The sequence below is a fragment of the Anser brachyrhynchus genome, assembly GCF_964034855.1.
Source record: "Anser brachyrhynchus genome assembly, chromosome: 9".
NCBI lineage: Eukaryota > Metazoa > Chordata > Aves > Anseriformes > Anatidae > Anser > Anser brachyrhynchus.
In genome coordinates, this window is record NC_137703.1 from 2215819 (window position 1) to 2237548 (window position 21730).

The 21730-nt window shown below is 44.3% G+C and overlaps 1 long non-coding RNA gene across 2 annotated transcripts in view; it reads left to right on the forward strand.

Moving 5' to 3' along the window:
- Positions 1-21730, forward strand: part of LOC308199580 — a 41288-nt gene that overhangs the window by 10819 nt on the left and 8739 nt on the right. For both annotated transcript variants that reach the window (XR_013954715.1, XR_013954716.1), the window contains exon 2: positions 20163-20347. This is a non-coding gene — a long non-coding RNA (uncharacterized lncRNA). The remainder of the gene's footprint in view (positions 1-20162; positions 20348-21730) is intronic.

Here is a 21730-nt window from a genome sequence, read left to right on the forward strand (position 1 = left end):
GCAGAGTACGAACAAGTCCTGCAGATAAAGCAGGGCTATAATATGCTGGAGGTTAGCTGGCAAGGCCTTATTTCACTTGTTGCAGATCCTGGAAAGTGCGTAGGCGAGACAAGGGTCTGCCGGCAGATGAAGAGTAATATCCTAGCTAATGGACCCGAATGCTACCAGGGGATCTTGTCTTCTGAGCTTGTCTCAATGGCAGCACTTGTGTGAAGGTCACTCCAGTCGTGTGTTTTGGAAATCCTCATGTGATCTGTGGTTTTCTGGATGCTCAGTTTATGACCCTGGGGCCTGAGGACTCCCAGTTCCATCCCAAATCTGAAATCCACAGGTACACCCGAGCGTTCCCCAGTTCTCCCTCCTTCCCTTCACAACACGGACGGCATACCATAAATGAAGGGAAAACTTTGCTCTTGCTCTCACCTCTGAATCACTCCGAGGAAAGGCAATTTCTTCCCCAGAATGGGTAATGAAATGCACTGATGATATTGCGATGAGCATATAGGAAAGATCAGAAAGAAGAAAAATGATTCAGAGCGAGGTTTGAACTGTGTGTTCAAAGATGTTGGTTCCCTCACCAAATAATGAGGAGAAAACAAGCAGTGGAATAGTTTTGTCTGTTATGAAATAAAAGCTTTTTTGTGGAATATTCCTATTTTCAATGACTCCATCCTACGAAATAGGGTGGGGAGGAAGAACTGGGTTCTGTAGTGTAGGTTTTTGGCTTTTTTTAAACAAAAATTCAGGAATGTGTGAGGGGGCTGAGTGTTTGGGTTAGGCTACTTCGATTCAGGCATTTAATTTCAATAACTGTTAATTCCGACATTTAGCCTGACATCAGCTTTGTGCTATATGTATAAGGTCTGAGAACTTTCCGCTCATCCCAGCTTTCCAGGGAGGTGTGCAAGTCACATCTCTCCTAGTTAATTACAAATATCTCTGGATATTTTTAATTCCTTCCAAATAGACCTGCCTCTGCTGTGGGGAAGTGGTTCCTACTTCTCCTGCCCCTGGGCTCAGAAAAGCAGACCCATGTGAGAGCGTCGCCACTTTGCTCTACAGTGCTTTAACGTCACTTTTGTGCAGCTTAAGTTGTCCTACTAAAAGTCTTGAATCATGTGTTTAGCACTTCCTTTTTCCTCATTTTAGGCTCAGCGGGAATAATTGGATTAGATTTGTCCATGATTTCTTGCAGAGTGAGCAATTGGGCTTTCTTGCAGCCAGTCGCCCTTAGTGTTCGACAAAACATGGCTCTGTTTTTACTTAGTATGCACCTAAACCATTGTGAGTTTTGACTTGCCAGTCACAGGGACGTTTTCACACCCGTGCCCATGTGTGCATTGCACAAGTCTGAGCAGATCTCCTTTCAAACCCCATCTGCAGTGGGAGTCTGACCTCCTGAAGATCCTAATGGCTCTCTGAGATTTTTCTTAGTTTATTTGGAGCTGCAGGAGCATGATTTTCCAAATAAAGACCAGAGTGCTATTCAAAACCTTACACAGATAGGTTTCAATAGTTTCAATGACAAAATATTTTCAGGGAGGTATATTGCATTTTCTTGAAAGCCAATAAACAGAGCTCTAAATGGTAAACCTGTTTAAATAATAAAGAATTAATTACATTTTGCGTAGGGATAGAAAGGAAGAAGATAACCGGTATTAAAGCATATTTTTTTCAGCCTGCTTGGAACATTACCTACTTTGTATCTTTGCTCGGGAGAAAATCCAACTGTGTAACCAGAGGATTCCCTTGACCTTCTTGCACCCAAGCAGCCGTGCAGCTATGTCTGCTAATGGAGTTCACTTTAACACCTAACGTGGCTGCTTGGAGCGCGTTCAGATATGAATTATGGCCACCAAGAGATCTCCTTCTGACTCAGCTCCTCCGCCTGCGGAGCTGCGCCGTGTGCTCCCCGAGGCCACCTGCGATCCATCCCCGCACCCGGGCACCGCCGAGACCTCGGGGAGAGCGGCAGGGGGAGCTGGAAGGAAAACCTGCGGTGTGTTGTCATGTAATTTATGCTAGTAAGCAGATTTAAATTATGTAAATTACTGTCTGCACCGAATCTGCCATCTGGAAAAAGTTATGCATACAAAAATCTGTCGGGGCAATGCGAGGGATGGAGTATCATTGGAAAGGGAGAGGGTTTGATGGAACAAAACCAGCCCGCTCCGGGAAAATTTATTCACCTGCTACAGTCCAGTGGTAAAGCTATTCTTCTGTAATAGCCTGTTTAATTTAGTGGGACTGAAGCGATTGTTTAAACCTACTTTGTAGTTTGAAGACCTCCTTGTTATCAGGACCAGAGCGATGCTGGTTAGCATGCAAAGAAGCAGCAGGGCCAAGCTGGTGTAGCTGGGGCTGCGGGTGCACGGGGCTGGTCAGCACCAGGAGGTCTGACTGCGGAGCTGGGGCAACAAGGGCTGGCTTAAAAATTTTTTGGGGAGGGCACGGGGCTGAGGATGGGTTCTGAGGATGCATTCTATGCATAACAATTCCTGAAGGAAGAAAAAGAAAAAAAAAAAATAAAATTACAGGGGTGGAAAGCTGCAGTATTTGTTGTCTCCCAGGCACATCAGCCTTCCTGGTATCTGGAAAGTGAGAGCAGATGCTTTGGGTGAGAAGAAGAATCCAGTCACAAGAGCTCCTAATGCCATATGTAATATGTTTTCTGAGCAATACATCCCTTTGTAAGCAGTTATTGCCTTATCTTCTGCTCCCAAGAGGTCCCAGGGTAAGAGCATGGTCCCAGGTCTGTAACATGCAGAGCATGTTACAGAAATCAGTGCTAGCAGGGGAATAAGGACTTGTAAGGGCGCCTGGTGAGGGAGAGTTTTTGTTCTTAACATAGGCGCAAATAGCAAAGCCTCTTGTTCTTTCAGCAAACCCACTAACATGTTTCAACTGGGCTACTTCTGTGTGACTTCAGTGTAAAGAAGCAGCAGGCTCTCGGTGACATGTCATTCATTACAAGAGCAGCACAGCACGCGTATTAGTAATATTCCGTAAAGCAGAGCAGTAATTACAGAATGCTTTGTCAAATTTTATTATCTGCTACTACAAAGTGCGGTGTGCGCGGTTACAGGAACTTACAGAGGATCCTCAGTGGCTGCGCTCCTGTTAGCTCGGTAGGCACGGCGTTTAATTTAAAAAAATAACAGTTGGAGGCTGTCAGCGATGCTCCCATAAAAAGTGCGCCAGCTTCTGCTGCAATGCAGAAGGGAAACAAATGGTTCCCATTTAGACTTGGCATACTGTAACCCTACAGAGCTGACTTTACCATGATAAACTATTGTCATTGGATTGTATTCCCACAAGCCATTACTACAGCCTATTTAAAAAGCGTAACGCAATCTCATGTATTTCTAATTATTTGTAAGATGAAGGGATAAATGCTTCCCAGCGCTATTTTTTGCTTACCGTTCTCAAACTTGCAGGGCAGCACTGAGTGCTTTGCTTCGTTCCACTGCTGTTTATCAAACTGCTTTTTAATGAAATGGGTCAGCGATATTTGTGAGACACCGAGCTTTTACCTTGGGCTGCCAAGTCTGTGTTAACAGCTGCGGCGAGCGGCTGCTGGACGGCGGAGGAGCAGCAGCAGCACTTTTCAGGCAGCGGTGCTGGTTAAATCGAGGGCTTCAAAGCTTGGAGGAGGGCCGCAGCAGCTCGGAGCTTTAGCAGGCTCGCTCTTCGCAGCCTACGCTCGCTTCTTTGAGGATTAGCTTATATGTTGCCGAGCTAATGGACTGGCAAAGTTGGGTCTGTCTTCTGAGGCCAGCTCTGCGCGGCGGGCTTTGAAGAGCGTGTCAGCAGAGCGGCGGTGGCGGGGATAACAAGAGAGGGCACGCGTCGCCCCGTGCCGCACGCTGAGAGTCACTCCCGGCTCCTCCAGAGCCTGGACAGGGAAGGACTGGAGGGATAAATCGGTCTTGCGGGGAGGCGGCCTGGCTGACAGTGCAGGCTCGGATTCCCTGGTTCAGCTTCTCTGATCCTTTGAAGAGGCTAATCTCTCGCCACCGTGCGTTTTGTGCTTACGGTGGGGCGTTTTCTACTGGATCCTATCCCATCCCAACAACTCCACGCAGGGAGGTCTGTAGTCCTTGCAGGCAGCCCCAGAAGGATGCTGGTTGTGCCTGCGCCCGAGCTCCCATGGGAGAGCCCGGCTGGGAGGGGTGCTGCAGCGCGTCCCCCTCGCAGGGCGCGCCGCCCAGCTCACGGCTCTGCGCTCCCCACCGGGATGGGCTCACCCAGACACCCCTATCGCAGCTGCTGGAGGTGAATGCAAGTAGAAAACAAGGCGAAAATAACACGAGCTGTACGGATAACCAGTGCCCAGAGCCATACGGATGGATGCGGTGCGTCCTCTCTAACTGGAAGCCACCTCACTGAGCTTTGGTACCTTCCTACCAGTGGCTTCTTAAAAGGGGGTTGTGTTCTCCAGTGCTGGGCTGGGCAGGGGGATTTCTGTGTGCTCTGCCAAATAGGAGGTGAAAATAAACAATCAGCATTGCTTTGTGTCCTTACAAATCCACTTTACAGAACTGCTATGAACGGTTTACTTGGTGCCTTGGTGTAAGACCCAGCAGCCTGTTCTTCCAGCTGGGTCAGCGTCTGGATCCTAGACGGGCGAGGGTCTTAAAGGTGCTTGGCTGGATTTATAAATGTGTTTTCCAACCTTATCCCACCAGGTCCTTCTATTTAAATGTAAAGGTAGAAAAGCTCGTTCTACCCGTGGGAAGAATCAGGGCCAGCAGAAAGCTCCTCCATCTGCACCGTGGGCAGGGCTGTCACTCCAGGGTGTCTCACGGCGCCTGTGCTACCAACGCTCAGGTTCTGAAAATGTGCGCCAGCCGAATTATGATGGCAAGGAAAGTGATGGCTCTACCGTAGATACAATAAGTATTGATTAAATATATCGCACTGCTTCTCTGTCTGGTGAAATTAGAAAGGGAAAACATAAGATTTAAATAGAAATCCATTTACTCTCTCAATAGGTTTTACTGCCTCTGTGCTAAATTTAGTGATAATTAAGTTCTCTGTGCTTGTAACAACGCACTTCCTTCCCCTGGTAGCTCTTTCCCAGTGGTCAGTTCTTCTGCTGAAGCACAAGTGTTTCTCAGCACCGCGTAGCACTGTAACAAGCAATAGTTCATGTTATCCTGCAGTATGGGGACTAGAGTCTGGAACATATGATCCGAGAGAAACCTCTTCTTTTTATTTTTTTAAGCGTTAGATTTCTCAAGTAGGCAAGAGAAGCTCCTTGAAAAATTCCTTCATTTTCCTCTAAGCACCCAACATTATTCTGGATGTAATGTTTATAACACAAATTCAAATATTTGTATAGCCCCTTGTATTCTGCCCTGAAAGCAATAAATCATAAGGAATCCATACTGATCTGGACAGGAACCTTAACTGATGAGAGCCAGGCTTCCTTTCGGTACTTCACACTTAAAATGTAATTTCACTACTAAGTAAATCTCCTCTTCTCCATTGTGGCTGGCCTTTTTGGGGCAGAGAAGGGCTCGGCTCTGCTCATAGATGAGGACGGCAATTTTTATTTACCCCGTAGGAGGCCACGAGCCCCCTCGTAAGGGAGCATCAGAGCATCGGGCTGGCTCTGGGGCTGTTCCTGGCTCCTCGGGAGGGGTCGGGGTGGGAGCATCTCCCCTTCACCTTCCCAGCCCCAGAGGGTGCCAGCGAGGCTCAGGCGCGGGGCTTGGCTGAAGTTGCTTGGGTTGGGATTGTGCGGCTTTGGGGTCGTGGTGCTTTTGCATCTTGGGTGTAAGCTCCCTCTGCCTAGAAACGTGGATTGCCTACCAAGCGAGTGCTCTAAAATCCAGGGAAAACCTTTACCTCTGAGAGCCGTTTGATACAGCTCTCCTTAAGTCCTAGCCTTAGGGCTTCTGGTTTGTGGTTGCCTGTAATGCTTTACCAAAGGGTGTGATGGAGAACTACATGTTTCAAATTCACCTGGTGCGTATCCCTTTCACCCCAAGAGCTCAGCAGGGGTTGTGGAAGGGATGGCTTCCTTTCCGCCTCCAGTACCCTTGTGTGTTCAGAACTGTCCCAGCAACGAAGCAATCTTTGCAGCCTTTCAGATGGTGAGCATTGGCTGGCTCTGAGAGATTACATGGCATTATTGATCTGACCTTTCTTTCCCATCGCCAAAGTTTATCCACTTGTAAGGAGTTTTCTGCAGAAGTAGTGATTTGACCTTTACCGCTTTCAACAATCCACGATAAATGGAGCAGATGAACACCCAGTGCCAACATTTGCTTTTTTTAAAACCTGAATCTCCCAGTTTTGACAGATATATCCTGTTAATACCGCAGTTTCCAGAGAGATAACCGTAGCATTAAGGCAGCATCTTCAACTTAACATTTATATAACATTTCGCTATAGCTTCCACCCTCACCCCACCATACGCACACGTCCCCAGACTGAATCTGGAGGGATGCGACTCCTCCTGACCGTTTGAACTTTTCTGCAGCTTTTGAGTCAATAAAGTTCACTTCTGTGACCTTATTGTAGCTTGGCAGTGGTTCTTTGTTATGATAGTGGTATTTCTTACATCCTCGTAGCATTAAACCTGGTGCAAATGGGACGTTTCACTTGTAGGTTCAGCTGTGAAAGATCTTTGGTGTAATAGGCTAACTTCAAAAATTGGAGGCAGTATAAAAGCACCTTGAAAAGAAGATATATAATCAGGCGGGTTCTTTCATGTGTGAACTGAAGGGCTCTATCTTGCTTTCTGATGACAGGAAATTTCAAACTTCTGGTGAATTGATTTTTTGTCCTTTCTGTCACTTAGCTGGGGGAAAGGTGCGGGCATTTAAAAGCAAAGTTTCTTGCTGTGCTCTGCCTGGCTTAAGTTCAGTCATGCGGTTCTGCTACTGGGAACCCAAAGCGGAGGCTGCCATGTCCTACCTGGCAGAGACCTGTGCAGTGGTACTGGAAATTGAGCAAACAGATTTCCATGTTGGCAGGAAGTATCTGGCTTTTCTTTCACCTGGAAGAAATATTTTAACACATTTGTTTAGTTTGGAGAAAGGGTGGCTCTGGAGCAAGGTGACGCTGGTATTTTCTAATATAGCTAACACTGTTGATACGGTCCCTGGGGTTTTTCAGTAAGAGAAGAGAAGTGAGGTGGTATTTTTGGTGGTTTGTAGGGTTGTTTTTGTTGGCTTTTTTTTGTTTTTTTGAAGCCATCCAAAACCTGAAATTACCGTTATCGCAGTGTGCAAGCTGCAGCTGTATTGCATCTTTCACAGCAGAGTGAAATGGCAGTCCCAGCTGCACAGAGTGTCTCAAAGCAAACCCTTATGAATGTCCCCTGGACTATCTGGCTTTGCACGCCGCATCAAAGACTCCAGTCTCTCTTCTTCTCATTGACCAGCCAGGCTTCTTTTAGAGTACAAATTAATAGGCTCATTAGTGGAAATGGAGACTACGTGTCCTGCCTGCCTGATGTGCTAATGATGCTCAGGTGTCTTTCTGCTGATGCTCATCACTTAGTGAAAGAGATGGAAAGTATTTACAAGAATATATTGAATTGAGGCATGTTTCTTTTTGTCTTTGCCCTGGCTGTTTCTCAGAAGGCACGTTCGCTGTGGTCTTCTGCTTGCCATGAGGGAAACGTTGCTTGGAGCGGTGGTGGGGCCTACGGAAGGATGACGAAGGCCTGGATGCCCACCAGCAGCTCCAGTAGGTGCCTGAGAGTTACCCAGGGCAGTTTTAGGCTCAGAACAGCTCCCTTGCCCTTTACCTTGGGGCCCTAATGGACCTATGGCTTAGGTGCCAATTCACTTCCCTGAAATGGTGATAGATTCCAGTGTTAAAATGGATGGGCTGCTCTTACCTTTCCTAGCTGATGCCATCTGGGGCTGCTTAATATGTGAAGTTTTTTGTTTGTTAATACCGTGATTTGATTTTCTTTCCTTTTTTTTTTTTTTTCTTCTTTTAATCTGATTTTGTGATGTTTGAGAGATGGGGTATTAATTTCCTGTCCTGCTTAATCTGCGTTCCAAAGCTTCCTAGGAGTGCATGTTTTTAGAAAACTGAAAGTATGAGAAGGGCCGTTATGTACATTCCAGCTGCAAAAATGCAGCCACAAGTCTCAAATAAGGAGTGCAGAATCAACTAATTAAATCAAGATAATATTGTGTCTGGCTGAATTAGCTGAAGGTACTGCAGGTCCTGAGGTCACCTTTGGATTCCACAGTAAGTAAATTCGGTGGACCAAGACGGGATGCTGCAGGAAGCCAGCAGGCCTGAAGGACAGGCTTTTTGCTCTGTGCCTGCAGAACCGAAGTTCCCTGGTATGTCTCAGCTGGGATTATTTGCTAGTAGGTTCTTGGCCAAGCAGCAGCAAGTGCCGTTTTATCTCTCAGGGAAAGCTTTCACCTGCTTAAAAACTTGAAGCAGTTATAATCTCATCGTACAGGGGACTCCCACAAAGGCAGGCTTTTGTAGCTCTGCTGGCATTGCAACTGCTGGCTAGGGCAGAGGCACGAGTGGGCCCCAAGGCAGGCTTGGTTGATGCACTTGTGTAGAAATGTAACATTGAGGCTCCGTGCTGCGTGTTTGTTGGGGTAGAAAGACCTTGAGGAGGAAGAGCTTTTCCTGAGGATGGAGCAGCTGCAGAAATTTAATGAGATGCTGAAGGAGCGTTCCTGCCAGCTCTGGGTCAGCCCAAGCAAAGATAGATAAAACTCCTGGAAGCTGAGGAGCGGGGTTAGGGGACCTAGGGACTTCTGAAGAGAAGGTCCGTTTTAGTCTGCCTCCTGTGATTGTGATCTGCTTATCCTCACTCTAGTTCTTTGGAGTGGCAAGTCTGCAAAGTCAGAACAAAGTTGCTATGAAGACAATCCTATTTCAGCATCCCATTAAACATCAGTACATGTTTTTGTATTACTTGAAAACATGTGAACAATTAAATGTTGGTATGAAATAATGTGTGGCCAAGGCTTAGGGATCTGTACGCTTAAAGGAATCTGCCAAATGCTAATACCAGGACTAGGGTGATGTTAAACAAGTTGTTCTGGAGTTTTCTTAAATCCAGTCAATTCTCAGTGCCTCTGGCCCTGTCATTTCAAAATCTCAGTGAATCCTACCCAAAAAAACAAACAAACAAACAAACAAAAAAAAACGTTGACAGAAAAGTCCAAAAGGAGCTGGGCTGCTGCAGGAAGCCTTGCACCAACTCTGGGTGCTGGGGAATGGGTTGGGTGGCTGGAGTTACTGGAGCCCCATGGTGAATCAGGGCTTTGGAGAAAGGATTCAGTGTCTTGCTGTTGTGAGTCTTTCTTCCTTTTTTTTTTTTTTATACTGGAAACTGAGCTGAAATGGAAAAAAAAATCTTCATACAATGTGCAACAGAAAGCCAAGTGATTTTTTTTTTTTCTCTTTTTAATCAAGCAGAGCAAAACGAACAAAACCCCTGTGGCTCTATCAGATTGACATTGTCTAAAGCCATAAATATCTACAGCTCCATCACCTGCTGCTTTCCAGTAGGTGCTTTTCAGGCCCCAAGCTGCATTTCAGCACTGCAGGGGTGCTAACCCTTACGCCAGCCAAATGGTGGCCTAAAGACTTGCTTTGTGCTGGAGGGTTTATTTCCACCCCCCTCCTCTCCCTGCTGCTCTCACCTGAAATGAGGTCTGGATGGGTGGATTTACTTCAAGAAGGCCACAGAAGAGTTGATTTTTATTATTGCTTACGCACATGCACACACACTTGGTGCTGGCTAATCTGCTAAGCATGCTGATTTATACAAGATGTGTTAAAAGATTTGCTGGAATCTTCTTAGTACTCTACACCTACATAGCTAGAAAAATAATTGCAGCACAAATAGCAGTCCTTCTCGAGCCACTGCTCTATTTCGATATTGTTTCCAAACGTGCATTGACAAATGGTGCATTATAGCACGTTGCAGTTTGACATGGCGTAAACTGCGTACCATGACCCTGACTTAGCAGCGCAGGGTCTTAGATTATTAAAACCCCAATACTCTCGTCCAGGGTGACATGTAGGAATGTATGAAAGAAAGACATCTGCAGGGGAAGAATGTCTGTGTGCTTCCACGTGGCCTGTGGATTTGTTTCTCTGAGGCCAGAGGCTGACAAGATCTGTAGCCCCTTTTTGGGTGTGATTTATGCTCCAACATGACCGAGCAGTTGAGCTGGCTCATGTCTAGACTCAGCCTGTCCCTGTTGTGCTCCGAGGTTTTCTCTCCGTGCCTCCCTTTTCCCCCAAGCCCTCCTGCAGACCCACGGTGCTTCTTGCTGCCCCCCCTCCGGCTGCACCATGCGGAGACCTCTGCAGCCGCTCATCCCACAGAGCTTGGGCTCCATTTCTCTGGGGACAGGCAAAATATTGCAATATTATCAGTACATGTTTCTCAGTAAGCACTGAAGCAAAACAGGATATTAGAAGTCAAAACAAAAAAAATCGTTTTTGCTCTAAGTCAGGATAAAATATCAACACCAAAATGAAGAATTGCACTGCAAGATATCAACAACTTCCAAGTGCACTTCAACTCCTGCCTCAAGCAAACTGCAAGATGAAGCTCAAAACTTGTTTTTAAATATTGGTTTTTAGCTTCTTTTGGGGCTGTTCTGTAGGTACAAGTCTGTTTTCCGATGTTAGGACTGCAGGAAAAATGAAAATCCTTAGACAAGATTTTAAGTTTCTAGAACAGTTTATTGCGATGTGAAGAATAATAATTTGGGGGGGGAGGGGAGGGGATTCAGGCTAGAACAAGGGCTTTTCAGTAAGAATTTTGGCTTGCACTTACAGAGCTATGTGCAGGTCTGGATGTACAGTACAAACACATGCACAGATGTTGTGCAAATGTGTGTTATGTTTGGGCATAAAATCCAAAAACTGAAAGACGGTAACAGGATGTTTCTTATCAGGCTCGTTCTCTCTCTGAGGGGGGAAAATAACCCTGCAAGATGATGTGATAATACTAGTAAAAATGTATTGTGGTAGTGGATCAACCAGGTTGATATTGATTTGGTGATGAATGACAGGATGCGTTTTCCTATCGTGTTTAGCCTGGTCTTGAATCTTGAGTTATGATACCGGGATCTCAAGTGTAGCTTTCCTTTCCGTTTGCTCTGCATACCTCTCATCTTCCGACTGCACAAAATTTCCATTTTCATAGGCAAAATCAAATTCATTCTCCTTTTAAAAATGGAGAGTTGTGGGGTTTGTGTTGTTTTTTAACCAGGAATATGCTTACTATTTAAGGTCCAAATGATTAAGAATGCTTTTCCCCAGGTGTTTGAAGTCTACATTTCTGTTATTCTTCAAACATTTCTCTTAAATGCTGAGTGGAACAGATACCTCTGCTCAGATCGATGAATGATGAATAATGAAGCAAGCTAGCCTATCTCCCTTTGGAGTTCTGAATTAAAATAAGCATGATTATCTAGTTGTAAACCTGCAATTAGGAAGTATCAGCGTATTAAATGGTACTAGGTGACAAACTAGATATTCTTCTTTCCTTTGAACCTCTTTCATAAAAATGTACATGTCTAATTAGAATCTAATTTCTCTGCAAGTCTGTCCTGAGAAATGGGCTTTTACTTCAAGATTAGGTCAATAAGTAGGCCTAATTACCACTTTGAAGTTTCAGCATTGGATGATACAGTGACACTGAGCTTTGAAAAATAAGTTGCTGTTATCTGAAAATTTATTTACTGCCTTATCACCTGTCAATGCACCACCTATTTTACCTCAACTTTTAACATCTTTCCATGACTTTTGGAAAAAAAGAGGTGACAAAGGTTCCCAAGGGTGCTGTGTTGTTCAGGTTAGTAAATGTGTTTGATTACGAGGAGCAGCCAAATGAGCCTGTGAACCTGACTGGCTGGGCATTACATTTGCAGACAAAGTCTGTTATGGAGAATGTAGATTGATGCATACCTTGGGGGAAAATCTACTTCACATGTGAAATGTTTAGCACTAAGATTAGTGTATAAAATGATTAGTGAAAAGACACTAGAGTTGCAATAGATAGCTCTCTGAAATGTTAACTCAATGCTTGGGAGGAGCAAGAAAGGCAAAGCTGATACTAGTAATTATTAGGAAAATAACAGAGGAGAAAACATGATGCCGTGATGTTGATGTATGCAGTGGTGCCCCTGTGTCCCAACAGGACAGGGCAGAACCAGAAACACTTTAGAGGAAGGCAGCAAACATGATCCCATCGTGAATACATTCATCTTCCTCCAAATTAAAAAAGATTCAATTTTGACTAAAGATAACCATATGCGTGCCAGTCACACTTTCCCCAGAAATCCCAAAAAGGAGTCAGCTACTTCCATAGCTCAGAGCCTGACTCTTTCTGGGCAGCGAGTAAGGTTCAGGTTTTTGGAGGTGAGACATTCTGGGCCCGTGTGAAGGTGTTACTTTAAATAAATGAAATCAGTCAACGGAGCATTCAGAGAACGAGGTTTCCCTGTTAGCAATTATAACTGTAAATATAAAGAATGAAATTGTTTGGATGATTTGTGTGGTGTCAGTTTGCTCAGCATTAAGACTTATTAATAGGGAAGTGGAGATAAGGCAGCTCTGGTAATCCAAATGATAAATTATTAAAATTCCCATTTGAAAACAAGGAACCAGTGTTCGGAGTTACGCTAGTGTGCTGGGGAAGCTCCACTTGTAAAACACCCTTCAGTGCAGTGTTGCTGTCTCAGGATGTGTAGAAGCAAAGGAAAGTCAACCAAACTCTTGAAGCCAAGGTTCTTCACGTTCACAAGCCATGGTACACGCAACCATCACCTCTGATGGTACTCATTCCAATTAGTGAATTTAGCTGTTGGGAGGTATGCAACTGCATGTGAATATTTTCAAGTTCCCCCGAAGTGCACATTCTGCTCCAGCAAAAGCAAAAAGCAAGAAGCTGGGCAGTAGCAGAAGTACTCAGCTTAATGCACGGGGTCTTTGCAGAGCTTCCGTGGGTGGAATTCAGCACAGCTGAAAGGGGACAATCCATAACTGCTGCCCAGCAGGATTTTCATCTTGGGTGACTTCAACAGAAGAATTCAAAGAACCATTTTGAGTATCTTGTTCTCACAGCACTGAAAGCCAAAGAGCAGGGAGGTGGCAGTGCACATCACCCAGGAGCCGTACTCAATGCCTGGCTTCAGTTTCTTTCATTAAGCAAATGTTTAAAATGGTAGATTACGGAGGAGCTGTTTAAGCCTCAGAGACAGTGCAGAGAGCTGAAGAGAGCAAATGTTGTGTATAAAACATTCCCAAGTGGCAAAAAGGTCTCCTCGGTGTCTGAGAGCTCTATGTTTGGTTTAGTGGAGGCCTAACGTGGCGTGGCCTTTGAGCTGCCCCGTTGCATTAGCCAGCTTAGCAGAAGTAGAGGCTACCTGTGGCCCTTCATCTTCTGCCCTCCTGGAAATCTGACCTCTAAAAGAGGCAGCAAGTCCCAGAAAAGAATACCTTAAACCATTGCAAATTGTTTTTGTGGGCACATAGAGGATGTGGAGCTGTGCAGGAACTGATGGGCTACGGAAACCTTCCTTTTTAACAGACCCTTTTGTATGAAAAATCAGAAATTCCTATTGCGCATCATACGCATCTGAATGAGAACACATCCCATAAGGTTGTTCAGATTTATCAACCTCATAAATATTCACCATGACAACCCAGTTTCTAGAGTTACAAGAAACTGTGAATTCATTTTGGGAATTAGTGTTGGTTATTATAATTTCAGTTTGGGGCCCAAATATGTAAATAACTTCTACAGAATTCTGATGCTAGTTATTTGTATCTTGTCCTTATACAGTACCAGTTATGCCAGCTAAAAGAAGCGAAGGGTTTCTGCTAACACTGCCAAGCCCTACTTATAGTAGGGGTAAATTGTTATTCAAATTAATAGATTTTTTTTTTGGTTTTGTTTTGTTTTTCAAAGATCTGATCTGAGAAACACAGAGTAAGTAGCTTGGAATCCTCCTTTTTCCATAGTGTTAGAGAGCAGACCTTGATAGCTGGTCTTTCTAAAGGTGAAGTTCTATTTAAAAGTTACCTGCATTTGGGATTCTTGTTTATGAACACACTCTGTCCACATTAATTTTCTTTAAGCTACTGTATTCACACAAGTCCAAAGGGAAAGCAATCCATGTGATGCCAGAACAATGCTTGAACCTATTTAAATCCATGTTTTTTCACTTTGCAATGAAGGCTGCTAGAGTTCATAAATTACTTCTGTCTTCTGAATGCATCTGCTTCCTGGTGGCAAAGTCTAAATTAACACAAAACTTAATTTGTATGAAGATATTTCTAGTTAGATGGAAGTTCTCCTTCCTCATTATGTTGCAAAAGAAGAGAGGGGAGGAAAAATTCTTTTTCCAATCTGCTTTTACAACCTTTACCATGTGCTGGCCTTAAATGTTCTTGGGTTTATTTTTGCCGTATGTGAGAAATCCTCTTTTCCATTAAAAGTGCTTTGGACCTTGATTAGTTTCATTATTTCAAAGTGAACAGAGATGGGCTGGTTTCCAGCCAGGGGGACATTTGTGGGCTCTTCAGTTCATGGCCAAAGTGTCCTGGCTGCTTGATATGCAAGTCCTTCATTCGGTGTTTGGCCAAGGGGTTCAGGAGTTGCTGGACTGATGCACAGGTGCATGAACATAGGCAGCGTGGTGGTTATATCAGTGATGTTCCTTTTTTTTTTTTAAATAAACAACAACAACAACAAAAAAGATTGTTCAACAGTTGTTTTCCATATGTTTTTTCAATACGCTGAATTTCTGCGTATACAAATGCACATACACTGTCTACAAAACTGTGCTTGAAAATACGTGGGTATAATCTTTTCCTTTCCTCTCTTTTCATTTTATTAAGGTTCAGAGGAGGACTTGCAATTTGTCACTATAGGCATAACGTGAAGTTCAGGATTTACTTGTGAGCAGCCCTGTTTTTTTCTACCCAACCGGCAGGGCCCTGGGGCCCCACGGAGAGGCGAGGCAAGGTCACTGTGCCTCTCTGTGTAACGTGGAGCATGAATCATTGGTTTAAGCTCACACTTGGGCGTTGTTTCTGATGATGACTTTAATGTGCTGTATTTGCGTTAAGCACAGGTCAAGGGAGGAAACGTGCTTTTAATGAACTGCTTAATAAAAAAGGGCTTCTGCTTTCTGCCATGAACTAAATTTTAATTCAGAATTGCAGTGTATTTTGGAGGGCTATTTATATTAATACTTATTATGCGGCAAAATGAACGCAGATAAATGGATGAAATTAGTCTGCCTTGCTGTCTTGTAAGTACTCTTAATGCAGGGGCCAATTCTGCCGCCAGCTCCAGCAAACCTCCCCAGCTGCTCAGCGCCCCCGTGCCTGCAGCACGGTGCCACCTCCTCCCAGGCACCCGCGCGTTCGGGTGGCACCAGCTGCTGGAAGGACTCGGGTAGCCCTTGCTGCTCTTTATTTCTCCAAACCCAGGCTCACTAGCGCAGCTGGAGGAAGGAACATGCGGCATTTCTTTTGAAAAGCTGTAGTGGTGGTGTTTGCTTTGAGGATCAACCCACTGTAACTGGATTAAGGTGGTGCTTGTACCAATGTCAGAGTTAAAGACTCGGAAAAAAAGAAAATTAACCCATATCCTTACGTGTCATGTTCAAATTAAATGCCAGAAATTCTTTTTGACATAACTTTCTCTGTGGTGTGTTGGGCTTTGGGATTTTCTTTCTTTGTTCTCATCTTAACACCTTAGGAGACGCTATCTTGTAAACAGCTTTAAATATTTGGGAAAAGAGGGACTGGCATTACAAACGTGATTATGGTTTCCATGTATTATTTTTCTTCTTAATTTGATGATATCATTAATTATCTGCAGCCCTCTGTAGCTGTCATGCAGCCCATAGCACTGATTTTTACATCCAAAGTAACTAGGAATGTGGGGGGGAATGTTGTGGATTTCTTTTCTAACCTAAGATGACCTTTTAGGTACCGGAATCGCGCTATGTTTGTGGTTACTTGCTTTCCTTGGCAGCCTATCTAGCACATTTTTGTTTGATTCTCTTCTCTTATTGTGTATAAAAATTGGCTGTATAGCTAATCAAACAGCATAGCTGAAGACTGACCATGAAGGACATGTTCCTCAGTATCCAGCGTGTGGTGATGGGGGACACAACCTCGGCACCCACAGAAAGGGCCATCACTGGTTGATGTCTACCCAAACACACTAGGACCAGGTGAATATTGGTTTTATTGCAAGTGAATGACGTATCGTGGAAAAATTGCTTGGCGAGTGTGTTTGGTTCGCCTCCCCAGGATCTGGGGCTGGCAGCAAGTGCAGTTGGGCTGAATAAACCCGGGTGCCCAGGCAGTGGTGGTGTGGGAGCTGAGCAGCACCAGCCCCACAGCTAACTGCAAAACGTTGGTCCCGCTGTTCTGGTGTGGAGGGTGAGGCACAGGCCTCGCTTCCCAAAGAGAGAGAGCTTGCAGAAAAATGTAACAAATATTTAAAAGTTGTAATGGATAAACGGTCCTGAATACGTGAATACCACTCGTGAGCATTGCCTAGGAAGCCCACAGCGGTTCTTGCTGTGCGGTGTGGGTTCTTGCTCTGGGTAACGTGGTGACACTTAGTGCTCAGGTTTTTCTCCGTGTGGCTAAATCCAACAGCGGATATTAAAATGGAGGAGATCCGCTGTCTCTGAAACCTAGCATCAAAGAGGAATGACTGTGTCTTAATTTGGAGGTAAACGTCCCGCGGGCTGGAAGTTCCTCGGGAGGTTAAGGGCACAGCGGCACGCTGGGGAGCAGCGGCTGAATTCTAGCATGGGTATGGAAACGATCCTTGACTTCATCTGTAGATAAAGACCCAACAGCCTATCTTCCAAAGCATAGCTGAAAAATATCCAAAGGCATATCTGCAATTTAGAAACCCAGCATATGCCACAATGTCTCGGCAATGGATCTGGGCAGTAGAATCCTATTTCTATAGACATTACATAAAAGTAGCCATAGCAATGCTAATTTGTGGGTTGTCTAGGGAGCAAACACAGATCGTCAGAACAAGACTAATCTCACGGTGTTTTTTTTCTAATAAAAAGGAAGAACACTAAATAATTAACATAAACAAATGAAAACTAATTTGCCAATTTTTAATTTTTACCCAATTGCATGATCCATGTTAATGAATAATTTACAAGTCAGAAATGAATATAAAATTAAACTATTTCTCTGGGGTCTGCTGTATATGTTATCTGAACATCCTATCTGACTGTTCGTTTATACAAAAAAAAGAGTGAAAAATAACCCCAGAGAAAACAGTATTCGGCATGAACCAGGCTGTAATAAAAAGAGCTGCAGACTCCAGAGGTTTTACTATTTCCTCATAGACCTGGGATCATTTGTCTGAGGCTGTTTTTGAATTATTCATATAAACTGTGGCTCTTTGCTTTCAGAGATTGAATGCGACCAGCTTCTATCATATGGTTTCACATGCTGCTTTTTTGTTTGCATTTAAGTTTTTTATAGGGTGCCCTTTATACAAAGGCTCTGCTGGATGCTGCAGGATTCTATCAGCTACGCATTAAACATTAAGAACCTGCATTGTGGTTAATACTGAGGGTTTCACACAGCAAATAAGGCATCTGGTGGGAGGGTGAGCCAAGGAAACAAGGGAATGTAATAACTGAAGAGATAATAAACCTTGGAAATAATGGATAATAATAATAACCAATGGAAATTATTATAATGGAAATAATAATAACCGATGCCATAGTTCTGCTTTGACTTTGAACTGCTACCACCAAGAAAAAAGTATTTATTATTTTTGTTCCAAATGCAATATGTTGACTTTACAAATCTTCTGCATCTCGATGCCATAGACCTACGTAGGGCTAAACAGACATTAGATTGACACCGGTAGCTCAATGTTTGCATTTTAGTTTGGATCAGGAGGGTGTCTTTGAAGCAAGTTTCCTGATGGCTCTCCTTTACTGTACGTGGACTCAGAACATTTGGCAATGCACAGATTACATTTGTCACGGCTGTCATGGATGGGATTATCAATACCCCAGACTGCTTATCAGACCCTTGGCTTTGCTGTGCAGATCTGCTCCTGTTCCATCCCCTTGCTAATGTAGACATCACAATGTCTACGTGCATGAGGGTGTCACACCACCCCTCCGACCTCCCCACAAGAAACTTGTGACACTACAGGGATGCAGTGCTTTAACTTTCCTACGTTACAGCAGCATCCTCCAGAAACTGGACTTCAGCAAATAGCTCAAACTGCCGCTGAGCTGGTAGGGATGTCCTGGGCTCGCTACTTTGGAGTGCTATTAGGAGACGTGGCATTCTCATCATGGCTGGGACATGTTTCTGACTTGCAGTGGATGGGAAAAAGCACGTGGATCCTTTTCTGGGCCTCAAAGGGTTAATTGGTCACCATGCACTGGACCCTGATATAGTAAATCACTGAACACAGCTAAGTAAGATAAAATGTTAACATTTATCCTAACATCATGGTGCAAAGATGTTGGAAGTGAACTATCCGAGGGCTTAATACCTTTTGCTAGAGACACAGCAGTAGCACAACAACCGGCTCTTAAACAGCTTGTAAATGCTAGTACAGTGCAAGTCTTTAAACAGTAATGTCCGGTTAAGAAAGTTATGAGGAAATCTTTTTCTCTTGGTTCTAGAAAATGCCTTTTTTTGATGCTTTTCAAAGAATCATAGGCCTGTTGAGAAAAACATCTGTGCATGGTTGCAACTACTCTAGTATTTTAACATCACGTGTTCAACTGCAATAAAATCTTTCGAGTAAGAAAAATCCTGCCAATGCTATCTCCCTCTCGATAAGCTCCAGTTGTGAGAAGCAGAGGGAAGCATTTGCTGGGCGGGAGGAGAAGGGAGCTCCTCTAACCTGAGAATGAGTTTCATTGGGTTTTCCCTGTTGATGGGTATCGGGTTAGAAGCATAACTTCTGCAAAAGCACTTGCAGTTTACGCTAGCCAGCTATTTCATTGCCCCTAATCAGATCTGTAAAGTGCCGTCCTGATGTTTATCTGCTCCAGGTGAAAGGCATTGCTGCGGCACACGGGATGCAGTTGCTAAGCAACTGCCTTCAATTAAAACATCTTCGTAGATATCTGCAGTATACAAGGAATTAGATTTAACTCCTCAGGAGCTCAGGCAGGAACAACCCCTGGACCTAGCAGGAACTGCTGTAGATCCCCCCTCCTTTATGCCGGCGGTGGCTGTTGTATCACCAACAATGCAGAGCTTGGGAGTGTTTTATTCCTCCCTAGGCTACCAATGCGGCTCCTGCACATACTTATCATTAAGTATTTTCAGAGTTGCAGACACCTGCCTAAAATCAGACAGCTCTGAAGAGGGAGAGGTGCTGGAGCCAACCTCCGACCTTAGGACTTGGGGAGTTCTGTCCTGGGAAGCACGGCTATCAGCAGGCTCACCCCCAGCCTCAAAACCGCTCAAATCCAAGAGCTGGAGGAATGCTCATTTTAAGTAGGCTCTGAATAGCTGAACTTTTCGAAACAAATTTTTAAAAGCCTAGATTTTGACAGGAGTTTGTGCAAGCTGCTCCCACGTGGAGCCCATTGCTGTGGGTCAGGGCTTGAGCTGCCAGACCCCCCAGCACCTCTTGTGCTTCAGTGGAGATCGCTGCATATTGTCACAGCCAAACGATGACAAACGCACACAGCAGGCTGCTTATGTGATCCAGCACTCACTGATGCGCACCTTCACCTAAAATCTCGGAAGCACAGCCTCCTGCGGGCCACAAACTCCTGGGGCTTCCTCCTAAAAGCAGCGCGAGGTCGTTTGTTGGGAAGCCCTGGCAGTTTTAGTGCGCCTCCCTAAAGCTGGAGCAGAAATACGAGGGGGTTTCTGTTTCAAACTAGGGGCGCTTGCTGCCTGCTTTTGCGGTGGCTGAAATTCCCCAGCTGGTTTCTTGTTTGTGGAAGACAAAACAAAAGCAAAACAATGGAGAGCCCTTGGGAAGGTGATGTGCTGCTGCAGGGTGAGGAAGAGGGGAAACATGAGGATGAGAGGCCTTTTACACGGGGAAACTCAATAATTATAAACTCTGGAAGTCCGGTTTTCTGATCTCCAAAATGCTTAAATTGTTTTGAAAACAAATAGGATCTCAGTGTTTTTTCTCGTAGCCTATGAAAACCTTACCTGAGCTGCCTGCAGATCCCAGGCAGGACCGTGGAACTGTTGTGGCCAATGTTTCACGATGTTTGTGTGATACCTGGGTTAAAGCAGTCTCCAAAAAGGAGCTGATGTTTCGTACTTCTGCATGCTGGATTTTAGAGACTGATACTAGGAAGTCTACGTACAGAAAAAGGTAAACATTTGTTTCATTATATTTTTACAAGGTCCGGTGCTTTCACCTTTTCCATTATTTTGAAACTCCAAATACTTGCAATCATCCTGCACCACGACAGAATATAATTTGAATGCTTCGTAGCAGGAGAAATTTAGCATAAGCAGTGAAGTAACTAAATCCTAGCTTTTTAAATGAAAGAAGTTTGTATACCTTTTGCCCTCTTTTGGTACTTGTTCTGTGTAGCTATTCAGAGAAGAAAAAAGGCTCTGTGGTTTTCTCAGCTGCTGACCAGAGAACCCCACAATCTGCAATTATATTTAATATAATAAAAATGTAAATGTAAATATATTAATATAAATATATTAAATGTAAATATAAATTAAACATAGTTGCAGAAAATCGGGTTGATTTCGATGGGTATACTTGCTCTGAAACCTGCTATGTTCAGTGACTTTTTTCAGGATTCATTTCGCTATAGCCAATGTGCTAAAAACACAGCTGAGGAGTTTTGTAATTTGCCTCTGAGACTTCTCTGTGGCTATCTTTTTAATGGGATTGTAAATTATATGCACTTTATAAGGGGACTACAGTAGACTGAACAATTGTGTTAATGACTCTTATCAAGTGATTAACTAGGAAGGCAGGGTGTAGAAGATTAGATTATTTCACCTGTGAGACTGCCAGGGGAGCATCTTTATTACTTGTCTAATTAGCTTGGTACCATTTTACAGTGGTTCCCAGTAGTGCTACAAAAGTTAGAGGAATTTCTGCTGCCATCCCCTTCTGAAGTCGCAGTGCGGCCATTCCAGTCACGCTGGGGTGAAATGCTGGGGCATTAAAAAATAAAAAATCTTTTGGAGGAGCTTAAAAGAATCACTTAGCAAGGTGCTCAGTGTATATGAAGCCTCATACAGGCGGTGACTTTTATCAGAGTGGGGCCCCTACCTTGATGAATTTGCCACCCAGAGCAAAATGTATGGCATACAGCGAGCTGGATACAGGAGAGGAGAAAAGCAATCTCTGCTAAGTCGAACTGATCAGTTTGGTGGCTTTTAGCTCAACTCTAAAATGCCGTCAGTGCTGGGATGCAAGAAGGACCACGGGGTTCGTGTTAGCCCAGGCAGCCCTTTTGCTAACCTTCTTCCCGATTTAATTGACCTGTGCATCTCTCTTAGCATAATTGTGCCCATCCTTAAAATGAATATGATGCAGATTTACTTCTTGAGAGTGCTGAGAAAGCTTTAAGGAACTTGCGGTTAGATCTGCTCGGAAAAATGTGAATGTTTGTCAGTGCCTGTCTGCTGGGAGGTAAGGTCTGGGGGATGTTGGTTGGGCTGATGCGGGTGCTGTCCTGCTGGAGGGATTTGCCTTCGGAGGACTTCTTTCCTGTTGAAGTTGTAA